The sequence below is a fragment of the Dipodomys spectabilis genome, unplaced genomic scaffold, assembly GCF_019054845.1.
Source record: "Dipodomys spectabilis isolate Male_0828 unplaced genomic scaffold, ASM1905484v1 ptg000131l, whole genome shotgun sequence".
Lineage (NCBI taxonomy): Eukaryota > Metazoa > Chordata > Mammalia > Rodentia > Heteromyidae > Dipodomys > Dipodomys spectabilis.
Window position 1 is genome coordinate 973,998 of NW_024870808.1, and position 21,099 is coordinate 995,096.

The following is a 21,099-nucleotide window of genomic DNA, read 5'->3' on the forward strand; positions in this document are numbered from 1 at the left end:
GCTGGATGTAGGTTTGTCATATACAGCCTTTGTTGTATTGAGGAATGTTCCATGGATTCCTAATTTTTCCAAAACCTTCATCATAAAAGGGTGTTGGATCTTGTCGAATGCTTTTTCTGCATCTATTGAGATAACCATGTGGTTCTTATTCTTGCTCCTGTTCATGTGATGAATAATATTAATTGATTTGCGTATATTGAACCAGCTTTGCATCCCTGAAATGAATCCTGTTTGATCGTGGTGTATGATTTTTTTGGATGAATTGTTGAAGTCGATTGGCCAAAATTTTGTTGAGAAGTTTTTCATCAATGTTCATCAACGAAATGGGTCTATAGTTCTCTTTCTTTGTTGAGTCCCTGCCTGGTTTTGGGATGAGGGTTATGATGGCTTCATAGAATGTGTTCGGTAGTGAGCTTTCTCTTTCAATTTCATTGAAGAGTTGGAGAAGTATTGGTGTGATCTCTGCTTTGAAGGCCTTGTAAAATTCCGCTGTAAAACCATCTGGTCCTGGACTTTTCTTAGCTGGGAGCTCTCTTATTGCTCTTTCTATTTCAATGCTTGATATGGGCCTGTTAAGCTGGTTTAACTCATCTTAGTTTAGTTTTGGCATGTCAATATTTGCTAAGAAAAGGTCCATTTCTGTCAAGTTCTCAAACTTATTAGCATAAAGTTTTGAGAAGTATTCCCTTATAATGTTCTGAATCTTGCTTGTTTCCGTGGTGATGTTTCCATTCTCATCTCTGAGTTTATTAATTTGGGTGTGTTCTCTTCTTTTTCTGATAAGATTTGCTAAGGGTCTGTCAATTTTGTTAAGTTTTTCGAAGAACCAACTCTTTGTTTTGTTGATTCTTTCTATAGTTTTTTTGGATTCTAATTCATTTAATTGTGATTTAATTTTGATTATTTCTTTCCGTCTACTGGATTGGGGTTTATCTTGCTGCTCTTTTTCAAGGAGGTTTAGATATGTCATTAAATTGCTAGTTTCAGATCTCTCCAATTTGTTGATGTAGGAGCTCAGAGCTATAAACTTGCCTCTGAGTACTGCCTTTGTTGTGTCCCAGAGGAGCTGGTAATTTGTGTGTTCATTTTTGTTGAATAGCGTGAACATTTGAATTTCCTTTCTAATCTCTTCCATGACCCACTCTTGATTCAGCAGTGTGTTGTTCAGCCTCCATGTGATACCGGACTTTCTTTGGTGGCTTTTGGTGTTGAGTTCTAATTTTATTCCCTTGTGGTCAGAGAGAATGCAAGGTATAACTTCAATGTTTCTGAATTTAGACAAGTTTGCTTTGTGGCCTAAAATGTGGTCTATTTTAGAAAACGTTCCATGTGCTGCTGAGAAAAACGTGTATTCTGATGCTGCTTTGTGAAATGTTCGGTAGATGTCTGTTAGGTCTAGTTGATCTATGCAGCTGTTTAGATCTGCGGTTTCTCTGTTGAGTTTTTGCCGAGTTGATCTATCTAGTGGAGAGAGTGGTGTGTTAAAATCCCCAACAATTAATGTCTTTGGATCTATATGGGATTTGAGGGAAAGTAGTGTTTCTTTGATAAATTTGGGTGCTCCATTGTTTGGCGAATAGATATTTAGAATTGTAATATCCTCATGAAGGAGAGATCCTTTAATTAGTATGTAGCGACCTTCTTTATCTCTTCTCACGAATTTTAATTTGAAGTCTATTTTATCTGATATTAAGATTGCAACTCCCGCCTGATTATGGGGGCCATTTGCTTGGTAGATTTTGTTCCAGCCTTTAACATTGAAAATGTGTTTGTTTTTACGGGCAAGATGTGACTCCTGCAGGCAGCACATAGAAGGGTCTTGTTTTTTAATCCAACTAGACAGTCTATGTCGCTTAATTGGAGAGTTCAGTCCGTTAACGTTAAGAGATAATACTGAGAGGTATTTGGGAGTTCCTGCCATGTTATCCACCTTCTTGGGGGCTGCGAAAACTGGGTTCTTCCTATGGTTCTTGGATTCACAGTTTGGGTGCAGTTTCTTGGCCTTTGTTGCGGTCTTGTTGGTTTTCTATGTGTAGGACATCTTTAAGAATCTTTTGTAGGGCTGGTTTGGTGGAGATGTATTGTTTCAATTTTTCTTTGCTATGGAAGCTTTTTATTTGGCCTTCAGTTATGAAGGAGAGTTTAGCTGGGTACAGTATTCTTGGTTGATAGTTGTTTGTTTTTAGGGCATGGCATACATCATTCCAGGCTCTTCTTGCTTTGATTGTCTCTGCTGAGAAATCTGAGGTGATTCTAATTGGTTTCCCTTTATAGGTGATTAACCTTTTCTCCTTGACAGCTTTAAGGATCTTTTCCTTGGTCTGAGTTGATCCTGTGTGGATTATAATGTGGCGGTGGGATGTCCTATTCTGGTCTGGTCTATTTGGGGTTCTAAAAGCTTCTTGTATCTGAATAGGCCTATCTTTTTGCATGTTTGGGAAGTTCTCTGCTAGGATCCTGTTAAACAAATTTCCTAGACCATTAACTTCTGTTTCTTGATGCTCCTCTACACCCATTATCCTTAGATTAGGCCTTCTGATGGTGTCTTCCAGGTGTTGGATAGATCTATCATACTTCTTGGACTTGTCTTGGATGGTTGTATGTCCTTTCTCTATAATATCTAGGCTGTCTTCAATCCCTGAGATTCGATCTTCTGCATGGTCTAACCTGCTGTCAAGACTCTCTACTTTGTTTTTGATCTCTTTTCCTTCTAATTGGTCAGCTTTGATGGCTTCAAGTTCTTTGTTGAAGCTCTGTTTTAGGTCTTGTATGAATTTCTTTACTTCCTTAATTTGGTGTTCAGTGTTTGTTCTCAAATCATTTAGTTGATTGGTTATGGTTTCTTTGGACTCCCATTCCTTCTGTTGGGTTCCATTCAGCATTCCCTTTGTGGTCTCCCTGACTTCCTTCAGCTCTTTGTTAATGGATTCCATGAATGCCTTTAGTGATCTTTGTGTGTTCTCTACCTGGTCTCTCAATTCCTGAATTACTCTTTGATTAGCTTCCTCCCGTTTGTGGGATTCCTACAGTTCTCTTTCCTCCCGTTCGTGGGATTCCTGCAGTTCTCTTTGAGTGTTCTCAACCTGCTCACGCCATTCCTCCCTTTCTCTTTGAGTATTCTCAAGTTGTTCACGCAAATCCTGTATCAGTTTTTGAGTAGCTTCCTCACGCTTATGATATTCCTGTATAAACTTTTGGGATGCCTCCTCTCTCTCCCTATCACGTTCATACAGAGTCATTTGTAAGTTGTCAAACTTCTCATTTATCATGTTTGCCACCAGTGTTTGTAGAGCTATTTGGGAACTCTCCTCTGGATTGTTCATTATCTGATCTGACCCCTGATTATCAAGATTGGGAATTGAAATACCCGGATTTGCCATTTGTCTTGTGTTTTTCCGGCTTACTCTGCCCATTTGAGATGAAAATAGCACCAGTTTTGTGATAGAACACTATCTTAAGGCAACCATCAACCAACGTTTGCATTTATACAGTCAATAGTCTACAGATACAATCTAGTTCAACAGATACATCTATTCAACATCAAACAACTATATGTTAATGGGCTTCGAACCACAGAGAAGAATTTGGAAAACCAGAAATTATTATTGTTAGGGAGAGATGTGGGTAAAAATTAGGAATAGATTGGTGTGGGGAGGCACAGGGAGAGTTGACTAATTCCTAATCTAAATGCAGGAAATAGGTTGGGTAGGATGCAAGTAGAGAGGGAGAGAAAAAGAAGAAAGGGAAAGGGAAATGAAAAGAGACCAGAAAAAAAATTAGAAACCTAAAAATTAATATAGTTATGGAGATTGAAAGACCATCTATTTAGAGAGGAATGTGAATATAATGGGAAAACAGGAGGGAGATAGAGGAGATGTGAAAAACTTAAAAAATGCTTAAAATATTATATAGGTATAAAGAGGTAGTACTGCTATTAAGGAATTTAAGTCTCAGAGGTTTTGGATTGAGTAATAAATTTGTAGATTAAGTGTGTACACAATGGGGGATAGGGTCTACTAGTTAACTATGGGTTTATCTGAGGATGTGCAGGACAAGAGTTAAGTCACATACAGAAGAACAAAAGAAAGGAAAAGGTGAAAAGAATAAGAAAGGGAGAAAAAAAAAGATCAGAAGTTCAGTAGAGCTAGACAAAAAACAAAAAGATAATTAAGAAAGAAAGAAAAAGAGAGAGAAGACAAGAAAAGAAAGGAAAACGTACATTCACGTATTCCTAAAATAAAAATTATAAGAGGGAAAAAAGTTACTGGAAAACAATTATTTTTTCAAAAAAGGCATAAATTAAAGATTAATAAAAGTTTTAGAAAAGGAAAAAAAATTTATATATATATAAGGTACCAAAAAAAAAAAGAAAAGAAGAAAAAAAAAAAGTTCTTTGATTTTTTTTTTTTTTTTGATTTTTTTGGGAGGGGTGGGAAGAATCCTGTATCTCCCTTTTGTCTGTAACCAGCCTCTTGTTGGAGTCTCTGGTCAGCTTGAGGTCCTGTGGCTTGATTGGTTTCTTAAGTCAGTTTGTTCGAACAGGCAGAAAAATGCTCTGCTTTACCCAAGATTTTGAGATCCCCCTCCCAGGTTAGTTAAAGGGAGGTTGATCTGCTTTGAGAATCACAAAAGAGGGGTGATGAGGCTAGGTTCTGGTAGAGTTGAGGCCTTTCAACAAACAGTAGCTTTTCCCTGGGGCTATTTTGTGAAAAATTCACAGAGCCCACCCTGGAGCCATTCTCAGGGTTTCTGTTTTTCAATTGATTGTGGAGGCTGCTAGAGGGAGGGGCAGCCTCTGGCTCTGGTTACCCAGTGAGGAAAGCCACTCCAATGGCTGGTGCCTGAGCTGGGTGACTTTTCCCTGGATGGAGCTGAGTCTGGCAGGTCACTTCGCCGTTAAGTTCTTGTGACCTGTTAAATGACTCGTTTTATTCCAAGGCCTGAGTTGGAGCTAGCAGCTCCTCTGAGCTTTGTCGGTATCCAAGATGGAGATCACCGGTGCTAGGGGGGGGGGGGAGGGGTGGCCTTCCCTCCTCTGCTCCCTGAGAAGGAGTGAGGACGTCGGGCTTCTACTCACGCCGAGTCTTGGATCCTGGGTCGTCTCTGGTCTGCAAACTGCCGGATGAAGATGTCTGCTCCTTGTCAGTTCTTGCTGGTGTTGAGTAGAATCCTCTCGCCCGCTGCGTCTGGCTCCTTCGTTCCGGACTCTCTGTGTGAGCGCGCAGGTATGGCCACGACTGCGGTCTCCGCTGCGACCCTGCCGCCGCCGCGGCGGCTGCTGGCAGGCGCTCAGATGTGTCTCCTTGTCTTGGCTTCCCCTCTCTTGTCTAACTCTCTGTCCTGTGATGGCACACTTGGTGTGATTCTCTGGCTTAGGACTGTTCACTGGAACTCTAAAACTGCTTTCAATGGGAGAGCTTGTTCAGATTCCAGCTTCTCCTCCGCCATCTTCCCGGAACTCTAAGGACTCATTTTTTTAATCTTGTGCTGGTACTGGGGTTTGAACTCCTGGCCTTGAGCTCTATCTGGGCTTTAATTCTCAATGCTTGCTCTATACCAGCTGAGCCACACCTTCACGTCTTCCTTTTACCACAAGTGCAGAAAAGAATCTCTTAGGTTTATCCACTTGTAATAGCTTCGAATTGCAATTGTCAAATTTGAACCTACCGACTATATAGGTGCAAGCCACTGGTGCTGTGCTAGAACACACTTCTTAAGAATAAAAAATCACAAAATGAGGAAAAAAAATTGTTCAATTATTTATGTGTTGTCTGATAAACCAAAGCACTTGCTACTGGAAGAGAAAAAGAGAGAAGATAGAGATGAATATGCAGGAGAGAGACACAAAGAAAGAAGAAATGAAGGGAGGTTAAATGAGGGGAGGGGAGTGGAAGGCAGGATATGAGAGGAGGGCGTAGCTGAGTAGAATTGTCTACTCTTCACTAAGGTTTTGTTGGACAATCAGTACCTTTGCTTTTATGTAGCCAAAGCTTTTTATTTTTGGTAGTAGTAAGCTGAGATATAAAATACCAATTTATGGGTAATAACCTGTTAGTGTGCTTCCTTCTGCACCAAGGAAGCCACAGTTAGGTTACTGTCAGAGAGATGGCAAGAGTAAGCAATTTCAGTGATTCTGAGAAACAATATTTGACATGCCAGGAATGCCCCCTTGTATGGTGAAGTCAAGCATCACTCTTGTTCCCTGCTCCAGTCTTCTTCTTAACAAGAACAGCAGAAACAGAAGAGGAAGGAGATATCTGAGTAATGATCATCTCTCTGTTTATCCTCATTCCTTGGTCTCTCAAAAAATAAAGCGAAAGGAGACTTAACCTGAACTAGTGGGGAACATGGGAGGAAAAATTTCAGTCTAACTTATTGTGAAACTTTTAAAATAATTGGAGCAGCATTTCAAATACTGAAATAAAACTTTTTAAATTATTAACAAAACGTAACTCGAAATTTATCGAAAATTTAGATGACTACAGGGCTCACTACATAGTTGAATCTGAAAATTAAAACTGACTCCTGCTTCTATCATAAGAAATTAAAGATCATCCCTAAACTTCCAATATTAGGTAAATTGCCCTTGATATTAATTTATACTGTGTGAATATAATGCAGAAGATATGACTTTAAATTTAGACTGCTGTAGTGATAAGTGATGGGAATTCATGATGGATAACATAATGCTGAGAGCATGGAAATTACTTCCCTTCCATCTTCAATATGTAGAGAGTAAAAATGCTTTATTGGATGTCCCTGAAAGTCCAATTCTAAATTTAGGACAGAAGGTGAATAGTAAAGGAGATCTATCTTAGCCATTCAGAGATTAGAAATGTGGAGAAATATACTCATTTATGTAGGTCAAACATGGAAGAGAAGATGTGGCAAACCCATCACCAAATGCCAAAGTAGAGATATTTAACAAAATAACATGAAGTTGAAACAACTATTAAAAGAGGATCTGGGCAAAAAAAGAGTAGGGTAGAAGAATGGAGAGGGAAATGGTGGACTAATACAGTCATAACATTCAATGTACATATGTGAGAATGTAAGTAGGAAACATGAAGGGATAGGTGGGGTTGGGGTAAGGGAAGGAAGAAAAATGTGAAGTTTGACAATGATCCAGATGCACTGTATATTGAAATGCACATACATTCTATTCAACACTGACTTGATGAAACAAAACCCCTTTGCACAACTAGCTAAACATAAATTTTTTGAAGTTTTAATATTCAGAGACAAGAAGCATAAACCTTTAGAGATAAATAAGAAGAGAGAATTGACATATTGTTGAGGCTTGTTTCCCTTTCGATATACAAAATTTAATACGTCAAGTCTGCTGCAAATGTAACTTTAATTTTGCCTATTCTTTTAAGCAAATCGCTTAAAATATAGAGAATCAAATTCCAATATCCCTTCATTTCCAACAAAAAAAATCTTATGCACCTTTAAGTTTCTCAGTTATTTCTAAATACCTTAATGCAATGCATTATTGGAACTAATTTCATTCCATATTTAAATTTATTTTTCTTTGTTGTTGTGGAAATACTGTACAAAGGGGTTTCAATTACATGGGCAAGATAATAAGTACAGTTCTTATCAAGCATTGTAGCCTCCTCCTTTGTTTCACCTTCCCATAACTTCCCGTCCTCTCCCCGCACCCCACCCAATCCTCACTCCCCCACCACCAAAATTTTAAAGTTTGTTTTTGGCATAATGACTTAGATATCTCATTGTTGTAATGGGTCCAACTGTATCCCTATTATTTAAACCATTTGTTTTTTCCCTTCCCCTCCACAAATTATACCAACATCAAGTACAATGATAGCAGGGAAGGTACAGTAGGGGAGGGACATACAAAGCAAAAAAGAAATAATCTTATAAATGTGTTAGAAACAATAGCATGAAAGGAAAAAAAAAACATTTGAATATATATCTTAGGGTTCATTTCCCTTAAATCAACTTGTCTGAGAGTTTCTGTTTGTCTCAGACATATACTAGTTATTGAAAATAAGGGAAACCATGGCACTTATGTTTCTTTGGGCCTGGCTTACATCACTTAATACATTTTTTTCCAAGTCTTTCCATTTCCTAACAAATGGGTCAATGTCATTCTTTCTGATGGAGGCATAAAATTCCAGTGTGTATATATACCATATTTTCTTGATCTACTCATCTACTAAGGTGCATCTGGGTTGGTTCCATATATTAGCTATGGTAAATAATGATGCAATAAACGTAGTTGTGCTGGAAGCTCTACTGTGGTCTTGTATGTGAACATTTGGTTAAATACCCAAAGTGGGATTGCTGGGTCATAGGGGAGCTCTATGTGGAGTCTTTTGATGAACCTCAATACTGATTTCCAAACTGGTTGAACAAGTTTACACTCCCATCAACAATAAAGTAGTGTTCCCTTCTGTCCACATCCCCTCCAGCATCTGTTGTTATTAGAGTTCTTGATTATAGCCATTCTAACTGGGGTGAGGTAGTATCTCAATATTATTTTGATTTACATTTCTTTTATGACGAGGGAGGTTGAGCATTTCTTCATGTGTGTATTGGCCATCCTTTTTTCCTCTTCAGAGAATTTTCTCTTTAAGTCTTTAGTCCACTTATTTATTGGGCAGTTGTTTCTTTGAAGATTTGTTGGGGGATTAAAATTTTTGAGTTAAAGGTATATTTTCGATCTGAGACCCTTGTCCATTTTATGGCTAATGAAGATCTTCTCCCAATCCGTAGACTTTCTATTAATCTTGCTAGCTATGTCCTTTGCCATGCAGAAGCTCTGCAATTTTATGCAATCCCAATTGTCCAACCTTTCTTTGATTTGTTGTTTCCAGGTCTCTATTAAGAAAATTTTGGCCTGTGCCAACAAGGCCTAGGGTTTCTCCAATTCCATCCCGTAATGTTTTCAGAGTGTCTGCTTTGACTGCGAGGTCTTTGATCCATTTGTAGTTGATTCTGGTACAGGGTGATATATAAGGATCTAGCTTTAGTGTTCTACAAGTTGTTAACCAATTTTGTCAGCACCATTTACTGAAGAGGCTGTCTTTCTTTCATTCTATTTTTTAGCTCCCTTACCGAAGATTAGATGGCTATAGGTCTGTTGGTTCATTTCTGGGTTTTCAATTCTATTCCATTGGTCCTGAGGTCTGTTCTTGTGCCAGTACCAAGCTCTTTTGATTACTATGGCTTTGTAGTTGAATTTGAATTTGGTATTGATATTCTTCCAGCACTGTTCATTCTGTTAAGGATCATTTTTGCTATTCAGGGTCTTTTATTGTTCCATATGAATTTTTTGATTGCCTCTTCTATTTCCTTGAAGAATGAGGTTGGAATACTGATAGGTATCACATTTAATTTGTAGATAGCCTTGGGAAGTATTGCCATTTTCACGATGTTGATCTTTCCCAGTCCAGGAGCCTGGGAGTTTTGCCACTTTATAAGTTCAGTTTTGATTTCCTTTTTCAGTTTTTTAAAGTTTTCATCATAGAGGTCCTTCACTACTTTGGTTAAGTTAATTCCTAGGTATTTTATTTTTTGTGGGGCTATTACGAATGGAGTTGCTTTCCTAATTTCAGCCACACTTTTCTTATTGTTGGCATACAGAAAAGCCATTGATTTTTGAGGGTTAATTTAAACCCTGCTACTTTGCCAGAGTTTTGAATCAGCTTTAGTAATTTTGGAGTGGACTCTTTGCGATTCTTTAAATACAAGATCTTGTTATCTGCAAAGAGGGAGCGTTTTACTTCTTCTTTCCCTATTTGGATCCCTCTTACATTTGCATCTTATTGCTGTAGTTAGGGATTCCAATACTAGATTGAAGAGAAGTGGAGAGAGTGGGCATCCTTGTCTCATTCCTGAGTTAAGAGGAAATAGCTTTATTTTTTCACCGTTAACTATAATGCTGGCTATTGCTTTGTCATATACAGCCTTTATTGTATTGAGAAATGTTTCATGGATTCCTCATTTTTCCAGAACCATCATAATAAAGGGGTGTTGGATCTTGTTGAATGCTTTATCTGCACCTATTGAGAAAACCACGTGGTTCTTATCCTTGCTGCTGTTGATGTGCTGAAATATATTAATTGATTTGCATATATTAAACCAGATTTGCATCCCTGAAATGTATCCTGTTTGATCATGGTGTATGATTTTTTGGATAAATTGTTGAAGTCGATTGACCAAAATTTTGTTGAAAAACTTTGCATCAATCTTAATCAAAGAAATGGGTTTATAGTTCTCTTTCTTTGATGAGTCCCGTCCTGGTTTTGGGATGTGTGTTATGATGGCCTCATAGAATGAGTTCAGTAGTGAACTTTCTTTTTCAGTTTCATTGAAGATTTGGAGGAGTATTGGTGTGATGTCTGCTTTGAAGGCCTTGTAGAATTCCTCTGTAAAACCATTTGGTCCTTGGCTTTTCTTAGATGGGAGGTCTCTTACTGTTGTTTCTATTTGAATGCTTGATATAGGCCTTTTAAGATAGTTTGACTCATCTTGGCTTTGTTTCATCATGTCAGTATTTGCTAGGATAAGGTCCCTTTCTTTCAAGTTCTCAAACTTATTAGTATGAAAGTTTTAGAAGCATTCCCTTATAATGTTCTGAATCTTAATTGATTCTGTGATGATGTTTCCATTCTCATCTGTGAGTTTATTTGGGTACGTTCTCTTCTTTTTCTGATAAGATTTGCTAAGGGTCTCTCAATTTTGTTAATTTTTTCGAAGAATCAACTCTTTGGATTCTTGAATCTTTCTATTATTTTTTTACATTTCAATTCATTTAATTCTGATTAAATTTTAATTATTTATTTCCATTTTCTGGATCATGTTTATCTTGCTGCTCTTTTTCAAGGAGGCTCATTAAATTGGTTTCAGATCTCTCCAATTTGTTGATGTAGGAACTCAGAGCTAGAAACTTGCCTCTGAATACTGCGTTTGCTGTGTCCCAGAGGAGCTAGTAATTGATGTGTTCATTTTTGTTGAATATCATGAACATTTGAATTTCCTTTCTAATCTCTTCCATGACCTACTCATGATTCAGCAGTGTGTTGTTCAGGATCCATGTGTTACATGACTTTCTTTGGTGGCTTTTGGTGTTGAATTATAATTTTATTCCCTTGTGGTCTGATAGAATGCAAGGTATAACTTCAATGTTTCTGAATTTGGACAAGTTTGCTTTGTGGCTTAAAATGTGGTCTATTTTGGAAAATGTTCCATGTGCCTTCTGAGAAAAACGTGTATTCTGATGCTGCTGGGTGAAATATTTGATAGATGTCTGTTAAATCTAGTTGATCTATGCAGTTGTTTATATCTGCGGTTTCTCTGTTGAGTTCTTGAGAAGTTCATCTATGTAGTGGGGAAAGTTGTGTGTTAAAGCCCCCAACGATTAATGTCTTTGGATCTATGTGGGATTTGAGAGAAAGTAGTGTTTCTTGGATAAATTTGGGTGCTCCGTTGTTCGGCAAATAGATATTCAGAATGGTAATATCTTCCTGAAAGAGTGATCCCTTAATTAGTATGCACCATCCTTTTCACTAATTTTAATTAAAAGTCTATTTTATCTGATATTAGGATTGCAACTCCTTCCTGTTTATGGGGGCCGTTTGCTTGGTAGATTTTGTTCCAGTCTTTAAAATTGAAAATGTGTTTGTTTTTGTGGGCAAGATGTGACTCCTGAAGGCAGCAGATAGAAGCATCTTGCTTTTTAATCCAAGTAGACAGACTTTGTCGCTTAATTGGAGAGTTAAATCCGTTAATGTTGAGAGATAGAACTGAGAGGTATTTGAGAGTTCCTGCCATTTTATCCAACTTCTTCGGGCTGCGGCAACTGTGTTCTTCCTATGGTTCTTGGATTCTCAGTTTGGGTGCTGTTTCTTGGCCTTTATTGTGGTCTTGTTGGTTTTCTCTGTGGAGGATATCTTTAAGATTCTTTTGTAGGGTTGGTGTGGTGGAGATATATAGTTTCAATTTTTCTTTGCCATGGAAGTGTTTTATTTGACCTCCGATTATTAAGGAGAGTATAGCTGGGTAAAGTATTCCTGGTTGTTGTTTGTCTTTAGGGCATTGCTTACATCATTCTAGTCTCTTCTTGCTTTGATTGTCTCTGCTGAGAAATCTGAGGTGATTCTAATTGGTTTCCCTTTATAGGTGATTGATCTTTTCTTCATGACAACTTTAAGGATCTTTTCCTTGGTCTGAATTGATCCTGTGCATATAATGTGACAATGGGAAATCCTGTTCTGGTCTGGTCTATTGGGAGTTCTAAAAGCTTCTTGTATCTGAATAGGCCTATCTTTTTGCATGTTTGGGAAGTTCTCTGCTAGGATCCTGTTAAACAAATTTCCTAGACCATTGACTTCTGGTTCTACGTGCTCCTCTACAACAATTATCCTCAGATTAGACCTTCTAATGGTGTCTTCCAAGGGTTGAATGTTGAATAGATCTATTATATTTCTTAGATTTGTCTAGGATGGTTTTATGTCCTTTCTCTATAATATCTAGGATGTCTTCTATCCTCAGAATTCAATCTTCTTCATGGTCTATTCAACTATCCAGATTTTCTATTTTTTTTCTTTTCCTTCTAGTTGGTCGGCTTTTATGACTTCAAATTCTTTGTTGGATCTTTGTTTTAGATCTTGTATGAAATTCTTTACTTCCTTAATTTGGTGTTCAATGTTTATTCTCAATTCACTTAGTTGATTGGTTATGATTTCCTTGGAATTCCATTCCTTCTGTTGGGATCCATTCAGCATTCCCTTTGTGGACTCCCTGACTTCTTTCAGCTCTCTGTTTATGGATTCCATGAATGCCTCTATTGATCTTTGTCTATGCTCATCTTGCTCTTGCAATTCCTGTATTACTCTTTGATTAGCTTCCTCACGTTCATGCAATTACTGTAGTTCTCTTTGACTGATCTCAGCCTGCTCACACAATTCTTTTATTTCTCTTTGAGTGTTCTCAAGCTGCTCATGCAATTCCTTTATCTATCTTTGAGTAGCTTCCTCACACCCATGAGCTTCCTGTTTTTATCTTCGGTTTGCTTCCTCTCTCTCCCTATCATGCTCAAACAGAGTCCTTTGCAGTTTTTCAATCTTTTTATTTATCATGTTTACCATTATTGTTTGTAGAGCTTTTTGGGAGTTCTCCTCTGGATTATTCATTATCTGTTTTGTCCACTGATTATCATGAGTGGGAGTTGAGATACCCGGACGTGACATTTTTCTTGTTTTTTTCCGGGTTATTTTGCCCATTTGGGATGAGAGTAACAGCAGTTTGTGCTAGAAAACTATCTTAGGGCAAGCATCAGCAAAGTCTGTAGTTGCACAGTCAAAAGCATGCAGATATAATCTAGTTCAACAGATATATTTTTCAACATCAAACAACTATGCATTAATAGGCTACGAACAGCAAAGAAGAATTTGGCAAACCAGAAGTTATTAGTTTTAGCGAGAGATGTGGGTATAAATACGAATAGAGGGATGTGGAAAGGTAGAGGGAGAGCTAACTTAGTCTTAATCTAAAAGCAGGGAATAGGTTGGATAGAATGATAGTAGAGCCCGGGGAAAAAAGAAAGAGAAAAAAAAGACAAGGAAAAATAGTAAAACAAAAATTAAAAACTTAAAAGTGAAACACTTAAAATTATGCAAATTAAAAACATAATATTCAGAGAAGGACGGGAATAGGATAAGAGAAAGGGAGGGATAGAAAGGAGATGTGAAAAATTAAAAAATAAAAATGCTTAAATTTTATACTGGTATATAGATGCAGTACTGCTATTTAGGAATTTAATTCTAAGAGGTTTTGAATTCAGTAATGAATTTCTGGATTAAGTGTGTATACAATGGGGATAAGTTTTCCTTGTATGTTTTTAATATATATTTTTATTATAAATACTGTACAGAGGGGTTACAGTTACATAAGTAAGGTAATGAGTACATTTCTTATTGAGCATTGTTACCTCCTCCTTTGTTTTTAACCCTACCATCCCTTCCCTTCACACCACCCCACCTCCCCCCTTCACCCATCCTCTGGTAGAGTGTCTTGTATATTTCATTGTTACAATGGGTCAACCAGTATCCTTTCCTTATATCTTAAATGAAGAAATGCTGGCTTGATTTATGCTGATTCTACTTTTGTAGACACATTTAAAATCACTGGCCAAGTCCAAGAGCACATAAATGAAATGCCATCATTATTTTATCAGTTGGTATAATTGTATTCTACACATTTATTGACAGGTTAAAAATTATTCTCAAACTTTAAAACATTAAAAATACTTTCTTTTTTTTCTTATTTTCTTGGCCAGGAAATCAGCAAGACCTCAGTCAGCATTTCTCATATAGGAATTTTCACATGGGTTAGTAAAATGTATATGTAGAGTCCAGTTTTCGGAGGACTCACACATCTGCCTAGGAATTCATGCTGGTTGTTGGGAAAAGAGCTCAAGTAAGGATGCCATTTAAAGCCTTATAACTTTACTCTTTACCAGGGTATTTTCCTGCTACTTCGGTGGTTGAGAGTGTCTACAAGAGTAAGCATTCCGTGAGGAGCAGGGAGGCACCATATCACTTATACTTACTGAGGTTTCCAAGTGACTTGCTATCACTTGTACTGCATTTTGTAAATCAAATCTCTCTAAAACTACCAGTTTTAAGAGATAAGAGGATTGGTAAATGAACTATGAGAGACAAATACATCTTCAACATATATTGTTCCAAGTGTTCCGTTTAAGGCATATTCAACAACTGGGGGAAATTGTGTTGGCTGTAATTATGTGTCTTTCTCCATGTGTGCATGAATACATGTGTATATGTATGTGTGTGACTAGTAACATACATTTGTACATTATGGCTTATATCATCAAATAAAGTAAGGAATCTCTAAATTTTTAACAAAAACTGTATAGTTAAAGTCTTAACTCTTCACTCTGCTTCTTTACACAAAGACTTTGCAACTTCTCATTAATAAAGTTTCCATATACTTTAAAATGTACATACTTAGTACTTAATGTCTACTACCATAAATCTTAAATACTTTATCAAAAAGTTTTATACCTGCCAAACAGTCCTATTTTTGGCATATATAAGCAAAATCCCAAAATTAAGCATATTTAAAACATTAAAACTGTTTTTTGGGGGGAGGGTCTGTTTGTGGTGCATGAACTCTGGGCCTGGGCACTGTCCCTCAGCTCTTCAGCTCAAGGCTAGCACTCTACCACTTGAGCCACAGCGCCACTTACCGCTTTTTTCTTTTTGCTTATGTGGTGCTGAGGAATAGATCCCAGGGCCTCATGCATGCAAGGCAAGCACTCTACCACTGACCCACCTTCCCAGCCCTAAAACATTAAAACTTTAACAAACCTAAACACTTGCTGCAATGTTCATTTTGACAGGTGCCTTGTATAGAATAATTGAATTCCTCCTCCTACACATCTCTTGAACTACAAATATCTGGAATTATTTTGTTTTTGGCATGTCTATCTTGATTTTATTCTTAAATGTGTGCTTATGTAAGAATTACATGATTCTAAAATTTCACAACAATTCTTTTGAACTTATTTTTGTTAAATTGTCTAGTTTCATAAAATCAATACAAATTATACTTTATATATAAAAAATGTTCTTTGCTCAATTTAGCATCACATGCACTAACATTGGAACGATACAGAGAAGATTAGCATGCCCCCTGCGCAAGGATGACATGAAAATTCGTGGAGCATTCCATATTTTTACAACAACAGATGCTGAAAGGTATGTGGCCACAAGGGAACCGTACTGCATTCTTGGTGAGAGTGTAAACTTGTTCAACTACTTTGGAAAGCAGTATGTAGGTTCCTCAAAAGACTCCACATAAAACTCCTCTATGACACATTAATCCCACTTTTGGGAATCTACCCAAATGATCATAAACAAGACCATACTAAAACTACCAGCACAACTATGGTTATTGCAACATTATTTACGATAGCTAGTATATGGAACCAACCCAGATGCCCTCACAAGATGAATGGATCAAGAAAATGTGGTATATATACACAATGGAATTCTATGCCTCCATCATAAAGAATGACATCGCCCAATTTGTTAGGAAATGGAAACTCTTGGAAAAAATTTTATTGAGTGAAGTAACCCAAGTCCAAAGAATCATAGGTCCCATGATTTCCCTTATTTTCAATAACAAATGTATGTCTGGGATAAGCAGAAAAGTTGAAAAGCTATGTACATAGAACCAGATAAGATGATATTAAAGAAATTGAACCCCAAGATAGTGACACAAGTGGTTTTTTCTTTCTTGCTATTGTTTCTAACGTACTTATAATGAGCGATGGCATTTTTTTTTGTTTCTTTGTATGTTTCTCCCCACGCTATAAACCCTGTTTTCTCTGTATTTGAAGTTGGTGCACATACATCTTGAATGTACCCTTCTCTAATTTGGGGAGGGGAAGGGAAAAATTGCTCAAATAAGGATACAGGTTGACCCATTGTAACAATGAGATGCACAAGACACTATGTTGAAAAATGAACTTTACAATTTAGGTGGAGGAAGGAAGGGGGAGGGGAGTGTACTTGTGGAGGTGGAAGGGAAGGGATGGTAGGGGAAATATAAAGGAGGAGGTAGCAATGCTTATTAGGAAATGTACTAGTTTCCTTGTTCATGTAAATGTGACTCCTCTGCACAGTATTATTACAATAAAAAACATATAAAAATGTTCTGAGATGGAAGAGTTTATTTCCTCTATTTTACCCATATAATATCGCTAACAAAGAAATTAATGCAGAACACTGATATGAAGGTAATTTGAATAAATGTATGTGAGTGTGAGTGCCGCAGCATTCAAGCAAACACGCATGTACCTGCTAACACACGTCATACATGTATATCATCATGCTCAGAGTTTAAAACCAGGGCTTCAAGGTCTTGCTAGGCCTTTCCTATCTAGATTGGTGATCTACTATGTAAGCTACATCTCAATTCCTGGCTCTTTGCTAGTTCATTAAACATTTTGAAAAATAATTTCATGAAGTTTTTTTTTTTGGCCCTGATTGGCTCCCAAGTGTAATCCACAGATCTCAGTCTCCTGAGCAAATATTCAGAGTAGATAGGATTATAAGTGTGACCAGCCAGCACAATGTTTTTAGAATAATTTTAAAAATAAAAGAAAATTTACTTTATGGGTGCCTGTTGTATCATCTCCTTATTTGAAAGCCTTTTGGAGTGATTATATGTCAATTTAATTCGTTTGGGGATTGTGAAAAGATAGTAAGTGATGATATTTAAAAGTTCTGGTACGTTTTAAAAAAGAAACTGGAACTGTGGGACAGAAGAAATTTGGCTGTCTTCGGACCTCAATTTGTAAGCTCAGCTCTGTGCATGATACCCCAATGTCACCACCACAGTCTGTGTTGAAGACAAAATGTGATAGAAAACAATAACCATGTGTAATATTTGCTACGCTATTATTTCTTGGGCAATATAAATATTGAATTGAGAGTGTAAGAGAATGGAGAGATTTTATAAACCTTTTTGGTATTGCTGAAAGACTTTTGGAAACTTTGACTCATTTTCTTCCTCACTGTGTGTGTCTTTGGGCCATGCACTTACTGTCTTTAACTATAATTTTTCCCAACACTACAATGGTAATAACATTAGCATTATAACGAATGTTATCTTAAGAATTAAGAGCATAAAACTTGTGAAACACTTAACGTAAACCTATGAATGAGCTTTGAGTTTAGCCAGCATTCTTTTTTAAATACCAAATAGAATGTGATAAGTAGTACAGAAACCATTACATGTAGTGTGAGCAACCAGAAGTAATATCTATTGACCATGCTTTGCTCCCAAGGAAGCCAGTGGATAACTTATGCTGTAAATCAAACTGGTTATCTTATGTTGTGATAATATAAAAATAACAGGGACAGAACGATGAAGGAATGTTGTAGACTGAGGTGAAATCCATATGAAAATGTGCAAAACTGATAAAACATAAAAGTATCTGAGCAGTATATTGTGTTTTGTATCATTTAAGTTACATCGCAAAGATAAGGAAGACCTAGAAGAATAAATTGTCTTTTTAATATTCTATCGTTGGTCCTTAGAAGGATGAACACTTTCCTCATTTTTGTAGAGGCATCATCAGATGAGGGGAACTATATTTTTTGTTTGCTTCCTTCCATTTATTCTTCAGTTTGAAATCTGAATTACATGAGACTGAAAGAAATCAAGTTAAATTATTCATGCAGGAAAGAACAAAGTAAAATAAATAAAATATATATAGCCTTGTAAAAGGTCTAACTAAATTGAGTTATAGAGTCTCAAGCGTCAACAGAAAAATGATTTAAGCAATATCATGTTATTAAAAATTTAAAAATGTTAGGAGCAGCTTATTTTTTCCTTTCTACTACCTTGAATTAATTATTGATTTTTCTATAGAGAGATTAAAGATGAGATTAACAAGAAACTTGATTAAAAATGGACAAAAGTTCTGAATAGACATGTTTTCCAAAAAGCCCTGAAAATCGCCTGTGGATTTACAAATTTGTATTTAATACAACGTCTATGTTGGCTTAATGCTTTGTGAGCAGAAGTCATTAGAGAAATGCAATTCAAAATTACTATGATACTACTTCTTAACTATTATAACTCATAAAAATAGCCAAAGAACCAGGTGTGGTGGTAAAGGCTGCTAATTCCAAGTGATTGGAGGTTGGAGTAAAAGGATTTGGGTCTAAGGCCAGTCTTGGGTACTGCACACAGTAAAAACATGTCCTTTAAAAAAACTAAAAAGGTAAAAATGTTGGCTGGTGACACTGTGGAGAAAAGGAAATTTTCTACACTCTTGGTCAAAATACAGGTTAGTGTTCTCGTTGTAGAAAGTTGTATGCAGTTTCCTAAAGAAACCCAAAGTTGAAATATTGTCTGACCCACCAATCGTGTGATTATTTGTCTGTGGGTAACTCATAAATATATCTGTAGTTCATTGTTATTCACATTATTCACCACAACAGCCAAGATATAAATCGAAGCAGTGTTCAACTACAAACTAATAAAGCAACTGTGGTACATGCACAAATATCCTTTTCTGGTGATCCCAAAGTAATTTTTTTATTATTTTCCTGTTTCCATGTGATTAAGCTCCAAATCAGAAATCCAGATATATGATTTAATTTAACCAAAACTATTTATTGAGTATAAGGACCTTCTACTCTCTACATTCTTCACAATAAAATCACCAAATACAATGAGTCTGAAATAATTAGTTTCTTTTTGACCTATGTTAATATTCTTTACAATGTGAGTGAAATGTTTAAAAAGTAGTATTTGTTTTAGCTTAATTGCTCTGAAGAGACAATAAATGATATTATCAAAGCTTAAAAATGATTTGATTTAAAATTTTGAATTCAGGAAATTGTTTTAACCAGTCTGGTTACTGGAGCCTTCACTACAAACTCATGAGAAAATTTATATTGATAAAGGAAAAATCTGGGGTTAGATATTTATGAATAAAAATCATGTCATTCTGAATATGTAGAGCTGCATATAAAACATAGAAAATTTAGCTTTTAAATACCTGAATATGCTAGTACATTTAATTGCAGGGTAAGTACATGTTCTGAAAGGAGATAAAATTGCACTTATTTTGAAATGTAAACCTAAGTATTTATTTGAATAAAAGACAATGTTTAAAATATCACTCATTCAAGAAACAAGATATACAGTTAGTTGTTTCTCATGTCAATTATGTTCTCTAAACTTACTACAAATACTAGATTAGTAAACCTAATTCATTGCTTTGTAGGGAAATATCAATTCCGTTTCTTAAAACTCATAAGAATAACTTTTTCTCAAACAATTGCTAAGTCACTGTTTTATATTTTTTGTCAAAGAATCTTATTCGATAAATTTTTATTCATTAAGTTAAATAATTGGCAAACAATATAAATTATGCATGGACAAATTTTATCTAGCACGAGTTTTTTTTTTTCAAAAGTCAGATCATGGCTCTCTTAAAGAACACTAGAAGGCAGTGTGTTCTTTATTAATATTTAGTTATTTTGTTAATAGATAGTAATTGTCAGAAGTGACAATTCCATAATATATTTAATGTATTGGATTTTACTCCCTCTATTTCCTTCTCATTACTCCTTCCTCCAAAGATCTTCTGTTTTTCACATAAAATTACATCTTTATAGATGCGCATATAAACTAATTTGGAAGATTGAAGCTAAACTGCAAGATAATTCAAGATGTACAGAGAATTAATAGGATGAATAAAAACCTGAATATTTTTTGTTAACTTTTGAATTGAGTTATCATTATTATTATGGTTAGGATCCCAGACAGAATTAGAATTAGGATTAGAGAAATAGAAAATTTAGGTTCATCAGAGGATGATCCATTGCAACAATGATACTCATAAGACACTATGTTGAAAATGAAGATTACACCATGGGGAGGGAGGGGTAAGTGAAGTGGGGAGGGATGTGATAGTGGGAGAACAAGAAAGAAGTGGGTAACAGTGCTCAACAAGAAACGTACTCCTTACCTTACACGTGTAACTAATCCTTCTTTAAAGCGTCTTTTCAACAAAATAAAAATTTTAAAAAATAATGAACAATAAAACCTGACTGGAAATAGAAAAACACTTAAAAATATATTCAAAATGCAAGTAAAATTTAGACCTACAGGCTGAGCAAGAGTTAGGATAAATATGAAAAAGTGGCTTGCTATTAACGTGATGATTCGGTTACATCTAGGCTTAGGATTAGGAAATGTGTGCCAGTTAGAGCTGGGTTAGGATGAGAAAAACATGTAAGACATTGTGTAAAACTGCCACATATTTTAAGAAGAATGAGTGGCAAGAATGAATGAAAACCAGTCTGTGTTACTTTAAACATTCAGATATAATTTGGTTTAAAGTGAGAGATACTTTTTTGTTCCCATTAGGGTTAGGGAAGGATAAGCTTTACGGTAAATTTTAGTTTTCCAATAAGAAATAGAAGCCAAAAAAAAATGTGTGATTGAATAGAATCTAGACAATTTTCCTTACATTAGCCATTTGGTGTTAAATCAGAATGTGATTTGGATTAGGTTTCT

At 36.1% G+C, this 21,099-nt stretch overlaps 1 non-coding gene across 1 annotated transcript; it reads left to right on the forward strand.

Annotated features, from left to right (window-relative positions):
- The first annotated feature begins 15,625 nt into the window (after positions 1–15,625).
- LOC122116354 lies at positions 15,626–15,732 on the forward strand. The gene has a single exon (XR_006148949.1). It is a non-coding gene; the product is annotated as a U6 spliceosomal RNA (small nuclear RNA).
- Positions 15,733–21,099: the final 5,367 nt, after the last annotated feature.